We start from the raw sequence: 15,335 nt of genomic DNA on the forward strand, positions 1-15,335 counted from the left end.
AACCTATTTTATTTAAAACATAGAAGAAAAGATCTGGATACATGCCCTTCATGTTGCTAGGAAACATAGTTATTGATAATGGACTTCACATTCTACTGAGTAGGGTGTCTGGGTTGCTTAGTCAGTTAAGCGTCTGATTTCAACCCAGGTCATGCTCTCACAGTTCGTGGGTTGAAGCCCCACCTCAGGCTCTGTACAGAGCCTACTTGGGATTCTCTCTCTCGCTCTCTCTCTGCCCTTCCCCCACCTGTGCTCTCATCCTCTCTCCCTCTCTCCAAATAAATAAATAAACTTAAAAAGAAAAAAAAGATTCCACTGAGTGTCTTTTAAAACTTAATACAGTTCATTGTCTTGGTGGATAAGTCCTAAAATGGGCTCCCAGGCCATTATACTTATTTTTTTCTAGGTGTAAAAGTATTTCATATTATTATTTATATTGAGTGTTTTTAGAACTCAGTAAACCAAGGTCTCTTTCATTTGTAATTCTACTAAAGAAATATCAAGAACTATTGTCAGTAATTCTTCTAAAAATTCTAAAAGGACTCTTCTAAAAGTTGTGATTGTGACACACAAAAATCCTATTAGTCTTGATATTGAAAGACAGTAATAGCACCTGTGTCTCACTTATTTATAAAAATGAGAGAGATAGCTCATATCCCTCAGTCCACATAGTCATAAACTGAAGAGGTAAAACTGAATCTGAGGTATGTAGGAAGCTCCATTAATATGTCTATATATCACCATATCTGCTTAATGTTTTAGATGCATTTCATTTTGCACAATAAGCATTTTCATGACAGAAGATTTTTTTCATCTGAATTCTACATTTAGAAATGAATAGAACTTTAAAAAAAACCACTCTGAATCTTACTATATACACTATTCCTGCATGAAGAGTTTCAGTAAATAGACTCTACATGTTCACCATAGTCTTAGGTTTTAAATTTGTACATCCTAATGTACGGGTATTTATTTATGGTAAATGTCCAGAGGTAGAATTGCTGGATTAAAGAGTGGGATTCAACTTTACCAAACTGTTCTCCACGGTAATGCCAATTCACCCCGTCACCAACAGTGCGGGAGAGTTCTTTTCAACCTATATCCTTGCCAGCGTGGTGAATGTAGATTGGCACCTCGTTTTGTCTTCTTATTACCACTAAAGCGACATTCTTTTTAAACCTTATTTTGGTTACATATTTATTTTTTTGTGAAGTGCTTATTCAAGCCTTCGTGGCTGGGAAGTATTCCATTATAAGTTATAGGATGATATGTTTAATTATTTACCAGCTAATTGACACTTGAGTTGTATATTAGTTTGCTAGGGCTGCCTTAACAAAATGTCACAAATTGGGTGTTTAAACAACATAAATTGATTGTCAAACAATTCTGGATGCTAGAAGTCCAATATCAAGGTGTCAGCTGGGTTGATTCATTCTGCAGGTATGAGGGAGAATTTGTATCTGTCTTATGCCTGGTTTGTCTGCAGTCTTTGTGCTTGTCAGCACATCACCACAGTCTCTGCCTTCCTGTTTCCAGGGCATTCCTCCTGTAGGTATGTCTGCATTTAAAGTTTCCCTTATTTATACAGATATCAGTTATATTGGACTAGGAGGGCCCCACCCTACTCCAGTATGACCTCATCTTAACTAATTACATCTTCAATGACCCTTTTTCCAAATAAAGTCATATTCCTAGCTACTGGAGGGCTAGTATTACAACAAATAAATTTTGAATAAACACAATTCAACCTATAACATGTTGATTCCAACTTTTGGCTATTATGAATAATGCTTTTATGAAAATTTCTACAGAAGTCATTATGTGACTATTTGCAATCATTTCTCCTGGGTATATATTAAGGAGTGATTATCAAAGCTTTTTAATAAGTCTTATTATCTGAAAGAACAAGTATCCTAACTTTATTTTCTTCAAGAATACCTTATTGTATTCTTAACATTTCCATTTGCAAAGAAATTTTAGAATTAGACTTTTAAGTTCTACAAAATAAGAAAAAAAATAAAATGGAAATAAAAAGGAAAACAAAGCATTTTGATTGGATTATGTAATAACTATAGATCAACTTTTGAAAAATTTATGTTTACCATATTGACTATCTCAGTGCATGACTCTTTATATTTCTCCATTTCTTTAAGTCGTATTTAATTATCTTTATTCATTATTTATATTTATTTGTGGACAAAATGTATAAATTTTTATTTTTCTTATGCTATGTTTTCATGATATTAAATATAGTTTTTACGAGGCTTGATTTTTAACTGTGGATTTCTAGAATATAAATACAATAGACTTGTCAAAGAGTGATTTTTCTGTTCAAAATCTTTCTAAATCCTCATTCTAATTTATTCATACATTTTAAATTATTTCTATCTGCACAGACATTAATGGCAAATAAAAAGTGCTTTTTTCTTTCATAATCTTTATACATGTCATTGTGTTTATTATATTAACACCCTGGCATAAACCTCTACTAAAAATGAATTAAATTAGAGGCAGTAATGAACATATTTGTTTTATTCCCCATGTGAAAGGTAAGATTTTCAATGTGTCATTATTAAGTATGATTTTGTTTAAGGTTGATTTTATTTTTTATTTTTCAATGTTTTAGGGAGTGAGAGACAGCAGGGGAGAGGCAGAGAGACAGACACAGAATCTAAACCAGGTTCCAGGCTCCCAGCTGTCAGCACAGAGCCTGATGCAGGGCTCAAGCTCACGAATTGTGAGATCACGACCTGAGCCTGAGTGGGACGTTTAACAGACTGAGCCACCCAGGCGTCCCTAAGGTAAATAGTTTTTATAAGAATTAAAGAGGAATCTGTGTAGAGGCTGCTTTTAGGCAACAAGCTTGAGCAACGAGAACCTGAGCGGGGCAAAAGGGTCCAGAGTGACCACGGATCCTCCTGCTCCCTGCAGTGTATTCAGTAAACTGCTATCTCCTTTGTTATAAGGTTTACCAGCTCTAAAGCCCCAAATTCTATGATCTAAATCATCTACACTAGGTACAGGTGAGGCTCTTAGTATAATACATCCTGGGGCAACATTCCTCTCCATACGTGGACTTGTAAAAGTAGAATACAAGTTATCTATGTCCAAAAATACAATAATGAGGCAAGGATAGGATATCAGTTGTAGACATTCCTAATCTAAATGGGGAAAAAATGGAAGGAAAACAGGAGTTATTGGAGAGGTGCCCAAGAGATTTCCAAATCCACAGGACAAACTCCCAAAGATTTCAAGGCCTGAGTGTAATCTTCTGTGTCATAAGTTTCTGTCTTCTGACCCTGCGTCTCTGCCTATGAAGTTATCTTTCCTTTTTTTTTTTTTTTTTTTTGAAGGATAGCATGTGTTTGCAGCTGAGTAGCGTTATCAGCCCATTTCCTTCAAGTAGAATTTTGGGAATATAAGAGCCTTTTTTATTATATCCTCTTTCTGTCTCTTTCAGTCTAAGCTGGCAGTGTTTCTGCTGGGCTAACATTCTCATAGCCTTGTAGACCTCCCATCTGCATCTCCTAGATTCACTCAGTTAGACAAGAGGATCCTCCAAAGATCTTTGGTGGATAATCTCAATTGGATTTTTGATTTCTGCTTAGGTGACTGAGGGGATCCATGAGTAATGGACCCAATTTCTTCAAAGAACCCTCCGTGTGATGGCATACTTTGAACTTTCAATCCTTCTGAGACACTAGAAAAAACATTGCCCAGCTATACACCTGGTGTTCTGTCTGGAGCATGCTTTTTGGTAATAAATTTCCTAATTTTAACAATATGGGTGGCCTGAGAATTTCCCAAACAGAACGACTTAAGACTTTTTGCTTAACATTTTTTTTCCTCAACCCATCCCTTTCCTCACAGTTTAAGAAGCAGGAAGAAATGAGCCACACCTTCAACTCTGTACTTAGAATGCTCTGCTAGAGCGGAGTTCATCATTTCCCTGTCTTGTATACCATTTAACTGCAGAATACAAGTCAGCTAAGCTTTCTGCCACTATACAACACTAGATAATAATGGCTGATTTCATCATTGCATTTAAAGGAGAGATAATAACTTTCAGAATTTGATGGATCAAGAGATAGAGATTTCAGTTATGAAGATTATGAAGAGCAAAACAAAATAAAAATATTGAAGGAAGGGGGAAAAAGATATTGGAATAGAGAGATGTTAGATATACTCCTCATTCTCCATAGTAGAAAATCAGAAGATACAATTTCAAAGTGATCAAGCAAGAAATAGACTTGGAGCAACAGAAGATCCACCAGAATTATGCAAGCGTGCAAGGGATGAAAACTGAAAAACCCTGGAAATTAAGACTCTGAATAGAGGTTTGTGGCAGGGCAAACTACAATTTTTATATCATATTTTATTTACTATGTTAATTTTTCTTTGCAACTGGTTTGTTTATCTTTACAGTGAATTGAAACCTCACATAGCTTTCTCTTACCATCTCCAAAAGAAGACTTTCAATATGGCCAAATTAGAAGATGCTAAATGCAAAGCAAAGAAGAAGAAGAAGAAGAAGAAGAAGAAGAAGAAGAAGAAGAAAAGAAAGAAAGAAAGAAAGAAAGAAAGAAAGAAAGAAAGAAAGAAAGAAAGAAAAAGAGAAAAAGAAAAAGGGAAAAAAAGGGGGGCACCTGGGTGGCTCAGTTTGTTAAGCATCCAAGTTCGGCTCAGGTCATGATCTCACAGTTTGAGTTCAAGCGCACCTGTGTTGGGCTCTGTGCTGACAGCTCAGAGCCTGGAGCCTGCTTCAGATTCTGTGTCTCCCTCTCTCTTTGCCCCTCCCCTGCTTGTGCTCTGTCTCTTTTTTTCTCAAAGATAGAAATTAAAAAAAGAAAGAAAGAAAAGATCGGGACTAGTATGACTTTTGTTTTTCAGAGGGCTAGAGGATTGATGAGGTGATTTAATTTATTACTTAATTTATATTCTTCTAAAAGTATTTCATATATAATTATTCCATCTTTGCAAATCCAATCTCTCTTAAAATACTCGAGATTATATATTTTAAAAATATTTTTAGGACTATTTACCACCTCTAGTTTATGCACTGCAAATCCCATGGTAGGACATTTACATGTACTTATTGAGTAGAATTATCTTTAAGTTAATTGACACATAGGAGACAGACCAAACTGAATGTATAATACTGAATGAGCAGTATGAAAAGGTCATCAGGAAAGAGGATTTTGATCTTGATCCCTAAATAAGTGATGAGCAGAACAGACCATTGGAAGGAAAAATCCTGACTTCCTAAAAAACAAATCTGTTCATGTCATTCTAGTCCTTAAATATATATATACTTATATATATATTTAGTATATATGTATATATATATTTAAGGCATGGGTTCTTCTTCATCATTTCTAACTTAAATTTTAACCACCCTAGCATGATGTAGAATTGCCAGCACGATTGTGCTTGACTGCTGCCAATGCAACCTTATTTCCTTCCACGAGAGCCACTAGAAATGGTACTCCCCTGAAGCACCGAGCGAAAGGCTGGAGCCTCACTTCTAGAATCCCCCTACAGTAGGATTCCCATTCTGCCAATGAGCAGCACTAGTGTGAGATTTATAAAGTGGTAGAAAAGGTTATTCCATGTACTTCAGGGTAGAAACATAAGAATGAATAGACAGTGGGTAGGAGTTTTTGCTAGTGGCTTCCAAGTGAAATCTTAGAGCAAAGAGATCACTGACAATGTCTTCTCTGTGCTGGTTTCTGCATCTTCACTGCATTACCTACTTCATAATCTGAAACAATGCGTAGAGAATACACATATAAAATATAAACTAGGTATTTTGTTTCAGTACTAGAAAAATAGCTTTTAGCATATACTTTCAAATCGAACCTTTAACACTATTTTAAATAAGATTTATTCCCTGACCAAATCTTTGAAACTAGCATAGAAGATCACAGGTACAAGAAATTTCTAGAATATTTAAATTCTAATTCTCAAATTGAAGTCACTCCTCTTTTTTGATAAGTCTGAAATAAGAAAGCTCAGGTTCTCAGTTTGTTTTTACAGTTTACCTTTTTTTATAACATTCTTTATGCTGTAAAATCTACCTTTTCTAATCATATTCCCTTAGAATGAAATTACACAGATACAGTTAATATTAACCGAACAAACTTTTGTCAATAGTACCTCCTTTAACTGAAAGGCTATAATTAATTCACTCACTAAAATCTGAAATTCTATTTTAAAATTTCCCAAAAGAAAAGAGCTATCCAAAAAAGCATTGAAAGTTTGACAGCTTAATCTTCTCAATATGTCACCGTAAGAATTGTAAACTGCTGTCAGATTTTGCTGCTTTTGAGACTGACAGACCTGGTATTACAAAGATCAAGTGCTGGGAGAAAGTGTCACGTTTCGAGGTAGTTTGGAAATGAATATTGAGAAGAAGAATAAACAGAATTGCACTTAAGAGATTAGATCAGTTAAACGTAACAATTTAGAACCACCTATGCAGAATCACAAGGATAATGTTAAAAGCTGATTGTTTTTGCAAAGCATGCAGTCTGTTATCATTTGAATTCCTGTCAAAAGGTGCTCTTCCAGATTCTAAAGTCACACCCCGTAGAGAAGAACTGAATTCCCTTTAGCATTTCTTTCTTCAGCTGTTCTAATGGTACATTTATTCTCGGCAAAACAAAAAGCAGATAACAAAATATGTGTATGAATACTTTTTCCAGGTGAAAGATCACAAATGCCTGTTCATTTAACCTGATTTTACTGTCCATCCTGTTACAGAGAATGCCATTAGCTGATGGTTCCATTAGTAGATTCAGCCTCAGCTGAATACTTTGGAGTGAGAGTACCCTTGTCTTCCATCAGTTTCCTCTGAGCTCCACTTCAAAGATTGCACAAGATTTCCATTCAAATAGATCAATTCCATTACTGCTTTGTGAGTTGTTTGCTGTTGCTTTTCTTCCCTGAACCCAATCTCCCTACCTCATTTCCTTCCTGATTCTATGTCATTAGAACATATGTCTGCGCTCTCTCTCTCTCTCTCTCTCTCTCTCTCTCTCTCTCCTTCAACCTAATTTCTGTGAGCTGCTTTGATTTTCTGTCATCAGTTGTGGATTAAGGAGTGGGTCAGTAAGGCAGACGCCTGAGGCAGCAATCTTGAAGGAATGGATTTCGAAAGAGAAAATTGTATTTACCAGAACTCCTCCCCAGAAGTGTGCAGCAGCACGGAATTGGAAGGAAAATCTTGACGGGCCCTGTAGTTAGAGGATCAGATTACCCAGAGACTTGCTTAAGACTGGTAGTTGGTCAATCACTTGTTTTCCACCAAGGGTAGGGCTTGTTAGAGGCAGAGATTTTCTTTGCTGCCTTTTTTCCCCCCTAGTTTTATTTTCTTCCACCAAAGCCATTGGAATGAAGCTTCTGTGATTGCAGAGGAGAAGCCTGGAGCTTCATTTCTAGAATTCCCTGCCAGTAGGATCCCCATTTTTCAAACGAGTAGCACTAGTGTGAGATTTGCAAATTGGGGTCTTGGACTGAACTGACGGGGGCCATTAGAAGGCAGTAACCTAGTGTTCCTTCATTGTCTTCAGGTACACTCCATGTCCTTAAAAAATACTCATAGACCATTGGAATGATGAGATGTAAAATTATCAGCAAGCCCAGCTCCCATGAGTATCTTTCTGTTCCTGCCCGCTATTACCTGTTGTCCTTTGGTGTTCAACCTGGCAGGAGAGTGATGCAGTTGAGAACCAACTGTGAAGAAACTCTTTCAAATGGAGTCCATTTTAGGATTCATATCATGATTGCTCTACATCTTAACAACTTTAAGAGAGAAGAGATCAAACAAATCAAAGCTCTTCCTGTTATAGAGGCTAATGAAATTTGAACCCAGTCAAATTAGTGGCATATATAGGATTATAAGCTTTTTTCCCAATAAAATGTTCTTTAATCTGTGAACAGTATGTGAATAGTATGATCTATGTAGATACCTGGACAATAATATGGCCAACGGCATATTCTTTGGAGTTTGACACCATATTTTGTTGTATTCACAAAAATTACCTTCCACTAAAACAAAACTAAACCAACTTCATTTACATGCTTTTGCTTTATTTCATAATCAAATGATTTATTTCTCAGAATCCTTACCAGGTGTTTAGTGACACCATCAGTTTCTAGAATGTCAATACATTTTAGATGACTTTCAGTGTTTCCTGATTTTAGTATTATTTAGGTTTTTATCTGTAGTACTACAACCAAAACAAAATACAGTAAAACCTTGGTGTGCAAGCATAATTCATTCCAGAAACATGCTTATAATCCAAAGCACTTGTATATCAAAGTGAATTTCAAGAACCATTGGCTCAGTTGTGATCATGTGACATTTGGCACCAGATCCTACTCATATTGCAAGACATCGCTTGTTTATCAAGTTATAATTTATTAGAAATGTTTGCTTGTCTTACAGAACACTCTCAGAACAAGTTACTCACAATCCAAGGTTTTACAATAGTTTGTATTCTGTCTACCTCTTAATCTGAATTTTAATTTAGCTCCCAAGAGTATTGTTATTACACAAAAATCTTGGGATAATAGCCTCCATACTCTGAATCATTGTGTGTGTGTGTGTGTGTGTGTGTGCATACGTTTTGGGGAGACAAGTGTGAATTTCATATTTATTGTTGTATTATTGAGAATGGAGATATAAACTCAATTTAATAACAATAGACCAAGTATATAAATTTATCACTTTCATTGACATTGAGAAATAACCAGGTTAGATGACACTGATATTCCACATAACTATGAAGTGATAATTATAGAATAATCCTAGAATCTCTAAAGTTAAAACTCTGAATCTATATAAAAGAAAAATTATTATTCATCAAAGTATTTCTCAAAGATGACTGTGAGGTATCAGGATAATTTTCATTGTTAAAAGCTGTGGACAATATTTTTACAAATATTTTAAATTATATATTTTATTAATTTTATTTTCACTACTTTTGTTTATTGTTATTTTATCCTACTATGTATAATTTACACGTTAAAAATATATTTATATTAATAGTTGGTAACAGTGGCACATGAAAAAGCTGTGGTAGCTATTATCATATGCATATGATTATATGATTATATGCATATGAGTGAGTGATGGACCTCTAGGAAAAAATGTTATTGAATGAATGAATGAGTGAATGAATAAACAAATGGAAATGCTCATTTTCCAAGGCAATGCTAAGTATTTATTATTTACGTTTTAAGCATTCTAGGGTCACTTGCAAATGTTTAAGGAAACTTCTTTTTTTCATTGATAATACAAAAAAGCATCACTAATTTTGAAATACTCGTCTTCATTGAACTGAATAGGTAAAACAGTTTCTCCCTGGTCACTTTTAGAATGAAGTGGCTTTCTTTTTTTTTGTTTTATGCAGGGTTAAAATATTTTTTTTCACTTATTTTCTGCTCGTGTGTCAGCATATGCATGCAGAATGTACATGGCTATCCAATACACATAATTATTTTTAACCATTAAGGAACATGACATTTTGTTTGTTTATTATTAATTATTTTTATCTCATCTTATTTATTTTTTTCATCATCATAAGTGTACTCTCTAATCTTCATCGCCTCTTTCACACATCCCCCCACCCACCTCCCCTCTGGTAACCATCGGTTTGTTCTCTATAGTGAAGAGTCTATTTCTCGGTTTCTCTCTCTCTCTCTCTCTCTCTCTCTCTCTCTGTTTTTTTTCCTTTACTTGTTTGTTTCATTTCTTAAATTCCACATATGAGTGAAAGCGTATGGTATTTGTCCTTCTCTAACACATTACTTTTTTTTAAGGTTTTTATTTATTTTGAGAAAGAGAGAGAGAGAGCATGTGAGAGAGTGGGGGAGGGGCAGAGAGAGAGAAAGAGAGAGAATCCCAAGCAGGCTCCATGCTGTCAGTGCTGAACCTTACATGGGGCTCTATCTCACTGAGCAAAAATCAAGAGCCAGAAGCTCAACCAACTAAGCCACCCAGGCCCCCCACATAATTTATTTTAAAGCATTTTCTTACACCTTGAATAAAGCAGATGTATACAAAATCAAATTTTTAGTAACACTTTGCATTATTGTTTCCATTCTAGCTAAATTCAGCACTTGAAAAAAAATCTCAAAGATGCCTTCCAGTACTATCTTTTCCCCTTCAACTCAGTGATCTCTGTCAGACTTTGACAGCTTAATCTCCTCAATGTGTCACAGCATGAACTGTAAACTGCTATCGTGTGTCAGTCTGCTTCTGTGGCAGATAGAAATGGTATTGAGTCAAGTGCATGGAAATGAAAACATTAAATAATAGTTAAATCTGCTTGCAATGCTAAAATTCCATACTTGATAAAGTACAATCTTAATTATTTCAATAACTTATTTAGTAATTCGATAATTAATTATAGTACAACAACTGTAAATAAAGAATCAGTGTCAGGCCTGGGAAAAATATGATGCAAATGACATTTCCTTCAACATCTTTCTGATTCCTAATTCTATTTCCTTTATCCACTTATGTTATCTTATTCTCCTGCTACATGGACCCGTGTCCTCTTAAAAGGCCAAAGTTTCCCATATGACAAATCGATTATAAGGCAATTTCTTCCTTAAGTACAAACCAATCAAAATGTCCATGTCTTAGACTTTATTCTTAGAGAAAGCCCTTAGTTAATTGAGTGCTTTATTGACACTCTTTCTATGATGGAAAAAAAAACATAACTCTTACTAGAATATCGAATATTAGTTGCTACCAACTAATATTTTAGTCTTCGTGGAGTTTTTCACATCCTAAAAGACAATTTCTGAAAACATTGTAAATGTGTGTAAGTAGCATTTCAGAGACTATATAGTTCAATTGGAAGAGCATCTCGGGATAATTAATCTTCAGGCGCTATGTATTGTTACGCTTGCCATATCATACGTGCCTAGAGATTTCTTCATCTTTTTCTACGTGTAAATCTTCCCTTTCCTCATTGCCAATTCTTCCCATTAATATAGAAATTACATATATCAAATATACATCATATGTATGTCAATATAGATATGTCCATCAGTTATCCTTGACACCCTCTATTTCTGTTTATTTCTCCTTCACCATTTTCAATCAATCAATAAGATGTCTCAGTTTTCAACTTATACAACTCTCTCTATTCCTCTCCAACAGCACCTCCACCAGTCTTGCCCAAGCTTTCATCTTCTTTCCACACGATCTGCTGGGATAAGTTCTGAAATGGACTTCCAGCAACCTACTTTGTTCTGTTCCATTTATTTCTAACAGTCACAAGACTGCACAAGCACTAAATGCCTTTAGAGACTCTCCAAGCTACAGGGGGAAAAAAAAGAGAGAGAGAATTATACATATGCAGTAGATAATTATGTAATGAAACCCCTCCTCTGTATGACCAACAACAATCATGTTGTAGTCAATAATTATTTTCGTTATTCCTTCTTTAGCTTAAAAATTTTAAATAAGAATAAATTTTAATGTCAGACGTACCTTAATTCAGTTTATTTCAAATGTAAATGGATATTTGCACTTTAATCTTATTAATCATGCACCTTTGATCTTGTTAATCTATAGTCCTAATTTCTTTCCAGTTTGAAAAACAGTTATAATCCTTTATCATTTTTTTATATGAAGTCAATTCAGGTGATATTTAAATGGTAAGTATCTGACTTAAAACATTGAACAGTTCTAAATGAAAGCAAGACAGGTTTTTCTAAGCAAAATAAAAACTCATGAAGAAAACAACTTACTGCATACAGGAAAAGAATTAATTTCCTGTGGAAAAGAGTATGATAAAGAGTGAGGAAAATAATAAGCTGGGGGAAAAGATTACAATATACACCACAGGAAAGTAAAAATAAAGACATTATAACGCTTATTTAAAAAATGGACAAATGAATGATTACCAAAACAAAATCATAACCATACAGATGGCCAATAAGCACACAAAATTGTATTTTGTCTCATTCATTCTAAAAGATGTAAAGCAAAATAAAGTAGCACTTTCTTTTATCAAATTGAGTAATATTTTATAAATTCTGATGATGCCTAATAGATTGACAAGTTTGTGAAAATAAAAAACTGAGGTTGTGCGAGTTTTCCTTAATGGAATATTACAAGTAGAATATTTTACAATATATGTGGAAACTTCTAAGTGAAACAGCTTATTATCAAAGTGTCCCATCATCTGCAATGACAAATGAGAATGTCGGAATGCATAGCATGTGGCTCCAATTTGCAAAAGTAGATGTAGAAGTAATGGGATTAGAGGATTCTGAAACACATTTATTATTCATATGAATTTAAAGATTACCTGATTTTCTCAATTAAAGAAAAATGCTTGTGAAAAATGAGAAGAATATTGGAAAGTTTAAAAATTCAAACTTAGATGACTATTTAGTAAATCTAATGTGGAACTAAGTATACTCTGTGAATGTAAACTACCTGTTTTTACTTAATGGTTTTAACTGCTATGTGTTTATTCTTTACTTTTTTGTTTGAAAGAAAGATTTTTTGCAACTCCCCCCAAAAGAGAAATTAGAATACAATTTCCTTAAGAACTAGATATTTAACTATTGACTTTTTTTTAATTGACATTTCTCTAATATCTAAAAGACTCCTGGAACGTAAGAAAAGCTCTATAACTTTGTTAAAGAAATAGATTAATGGATACATTAAAAATAAAACAAATTCCATAGACCAGATCTATTTTATTAGAGTGGAAACATAATAAAATGTACTTAGATTATATTAAATTAAAAGAATTCCAGGAGCTTTTATAACATTGACAGTGGTTATATTTTATATATATACATATATATACACACACACATATTGGTATATAATATACTTAATATTATATGTAACACATAAAATATATATGTATAAAATAGATATTTGCATATAATTTATTATATATGATATATACATTTTATGCATATTGTGTATATTAAAAATAAGTGGTGTTCCAATTACTTCAGCATTTCATAAAATGGCACAGAATTCTAAGGGCTAATAAAATATATCCTGGAATATACATAAAGACGGAAAAATGCATCTTTTAGGACAGACACATGAGGGCAATGTGAGGATGTACTAGAGAGATAACTGGATCAAAATTCCAGAGGCTCAGAATCTAGCTCCAACTCTGCCATGAACTAGTTTTGTGACTTTGGGCAAATCAGCTAAATTTTTGGACACCATTTTTTTTTCACCTATACCTTGAGCAGAATAAATTTAATTATATCTTTAGGTCTTTCCAGGTCTCACATTCTACGTCTACTGGAAAGTTTGTGCTTCTGCCTCTAATCAGGTTAATTTTTTTTAAGTTTATTTATTTATTTTGACAGAGAAAGGGAAAGAGAGAGAACACAAGCTGGGGAGGGGCACAGAGAGGGAGAGGCAGAATCCCAAGCAGACTCTGCGCCATCAGCTCAGAGCCCCACGTGGAACTCGAACTCACAAACTGTGAGATCATGATCTGAGCTGAGCTCAAGAGTTGGACACTTAACGGACTATGCCACCCAGGCACCCCACAATCAGGTTAATTTATACAGTAATATGGGGCACCTGGGCATCCGACTTCAGCTTAAGTCAGGATCTCAAGGTTTATGGGTTCTAGCCCTATGTCCAGCTCTGCTCTGACATCTAGGAGCCTGGAGCCTGCTTCAGAGTCTGTGTCTTCCTCTCTCTCCCTGCCCCTCCCCTGCTTGTGCTCTCTCTCTCTCTCTCAAAAATAATAAAAAAATATTTTATTATAAATAATAAAAGATAGTAATAATGATTATACTATACACACATAAATTGAGACCAAGGTTTATCTTTGTTTTAGTATACTCCACACATAATGCTACATTAGTTACAGGTGATTTGACAAGTTTGTACATTATGCTAGGTTCACTACAAGTTTAGTTACCATGTGTTCTGTTAAATCAATGTCAAAATAGCACTGATTGTATTCCTTATGCTGTGCCTTTTATACCCTTGATTTATTCATTACATACTGGGAAGCCTGTATCTTTCTCTTCCCTTCACCTATTTTTCCCAAGTCCCCACCCCACTTCCCTCTGTCAGCCACTTATGAATGAAATTATATGGTATTTGTTTTTCTCAGTCCAGTTTATTTCACTTAGCATAGTACCTTTTTGGTCCATTCATGTTGTCACAATTGGCACCATCTCATCCTTTTTATGGCCATGTAATATTCCAGTGTGTGTGTGTTTGTGTGTGTGTGCACGTGAGTGTGTGTGTGTGTGTGTGTCGTATATACCAAATCTTTATCCACTTGTCTGTACATGGACACTTAGGTTGCTTTCATAGCTTGGCTATTGTAGATAATGCTGCAGTAAACATAGTGGTCTTAAATATAGCTTTAAAATAATAAATTTCAAACCAAATGTGAATAAAATAAAGTTAGCAAACAGATTTAAATTTGGCAATACATAATAGAATTAGGCTAACCTTGCTGTCGCCAGGCCCTGCAGCATCCTCTCTCCAAAGCGGTAGTCATTTTATTTACTTTTACAAACAGATCTATCTTAGATTGATCTGAGGACCAGTTGTGTCCTTAATCAGAAGAAATTAAGGAACTATTAATTTTAAAGTCAGGTGATTCAGAATTGAATTTTATCTTATTCCTCTCCTGCCCTTGTTTCCAGTTTTAGCAATATGGCTTCTGTTTATTTTGTTTGTTTTGTTTCTGTTTTTTTCCCCCATGGGCTTCTAGAGCCAGTAATGGGAATTTTTTTGCCCCATTTCATACCACATGTTCTCAAAAAACAAATATTTTATATCTCTTTCTGTGAAGATATCCCAGATGACTCCCAAGTTCAAATAAATTATTTAGTTTGAGAGTATGATATTTGAAAAGGTTAATTCTGACTGTAAAAGATCATTTAGCAAATGAAAAAATATATTTGGGTAAGCAATGACATCTATATAAGACAGAAAAATTGGGGCGCCTGGGTGGCGCAGTCGGTTAAGCGTCCGACTTCAGCCAGGTCACGATCTCGCGGTCCGTGAGTTCGAGCCCCGCGTCGGGCTCTGGGCTGATGGCTCGGAGCCTGGAGCCTGTTTCCGATTCTGTGTCTCCCTCTCTCTCTGCCCCTCCCCCGTTCATGCTCTGTCTCTCTCTCTCCCCCAAAAAATAAATAAATGTTAAAAAAAAAAATTTAAAAAAAAAAAAAAGACAGAAAAATTATGCATGTACCCATATATAATATATATGTGTGTGTACATAAACACATATAGAAATATACATGCACAGACATACAGGTCTATATATATATATATACATATATATATGTATATATATACT

The sequence above is a fragment of the Prionailurus bengalensis genome, chromosome B1, assembly GCF_016509475.1.
Source record: "Prionailurus bengalensis isolate Pbe53 chromosome B1, Fcat_Pben_1.1_paternal_pri, whole genome shotgun sequence".
In the NCBI taxonomy this organism is placed as follows: domain Eukaryota; kingdom Metazoa; phylum Chordata; class Mammalia; order Carnivora; family Felidae; genus Prionailurus; species Prionailurus bengalensis.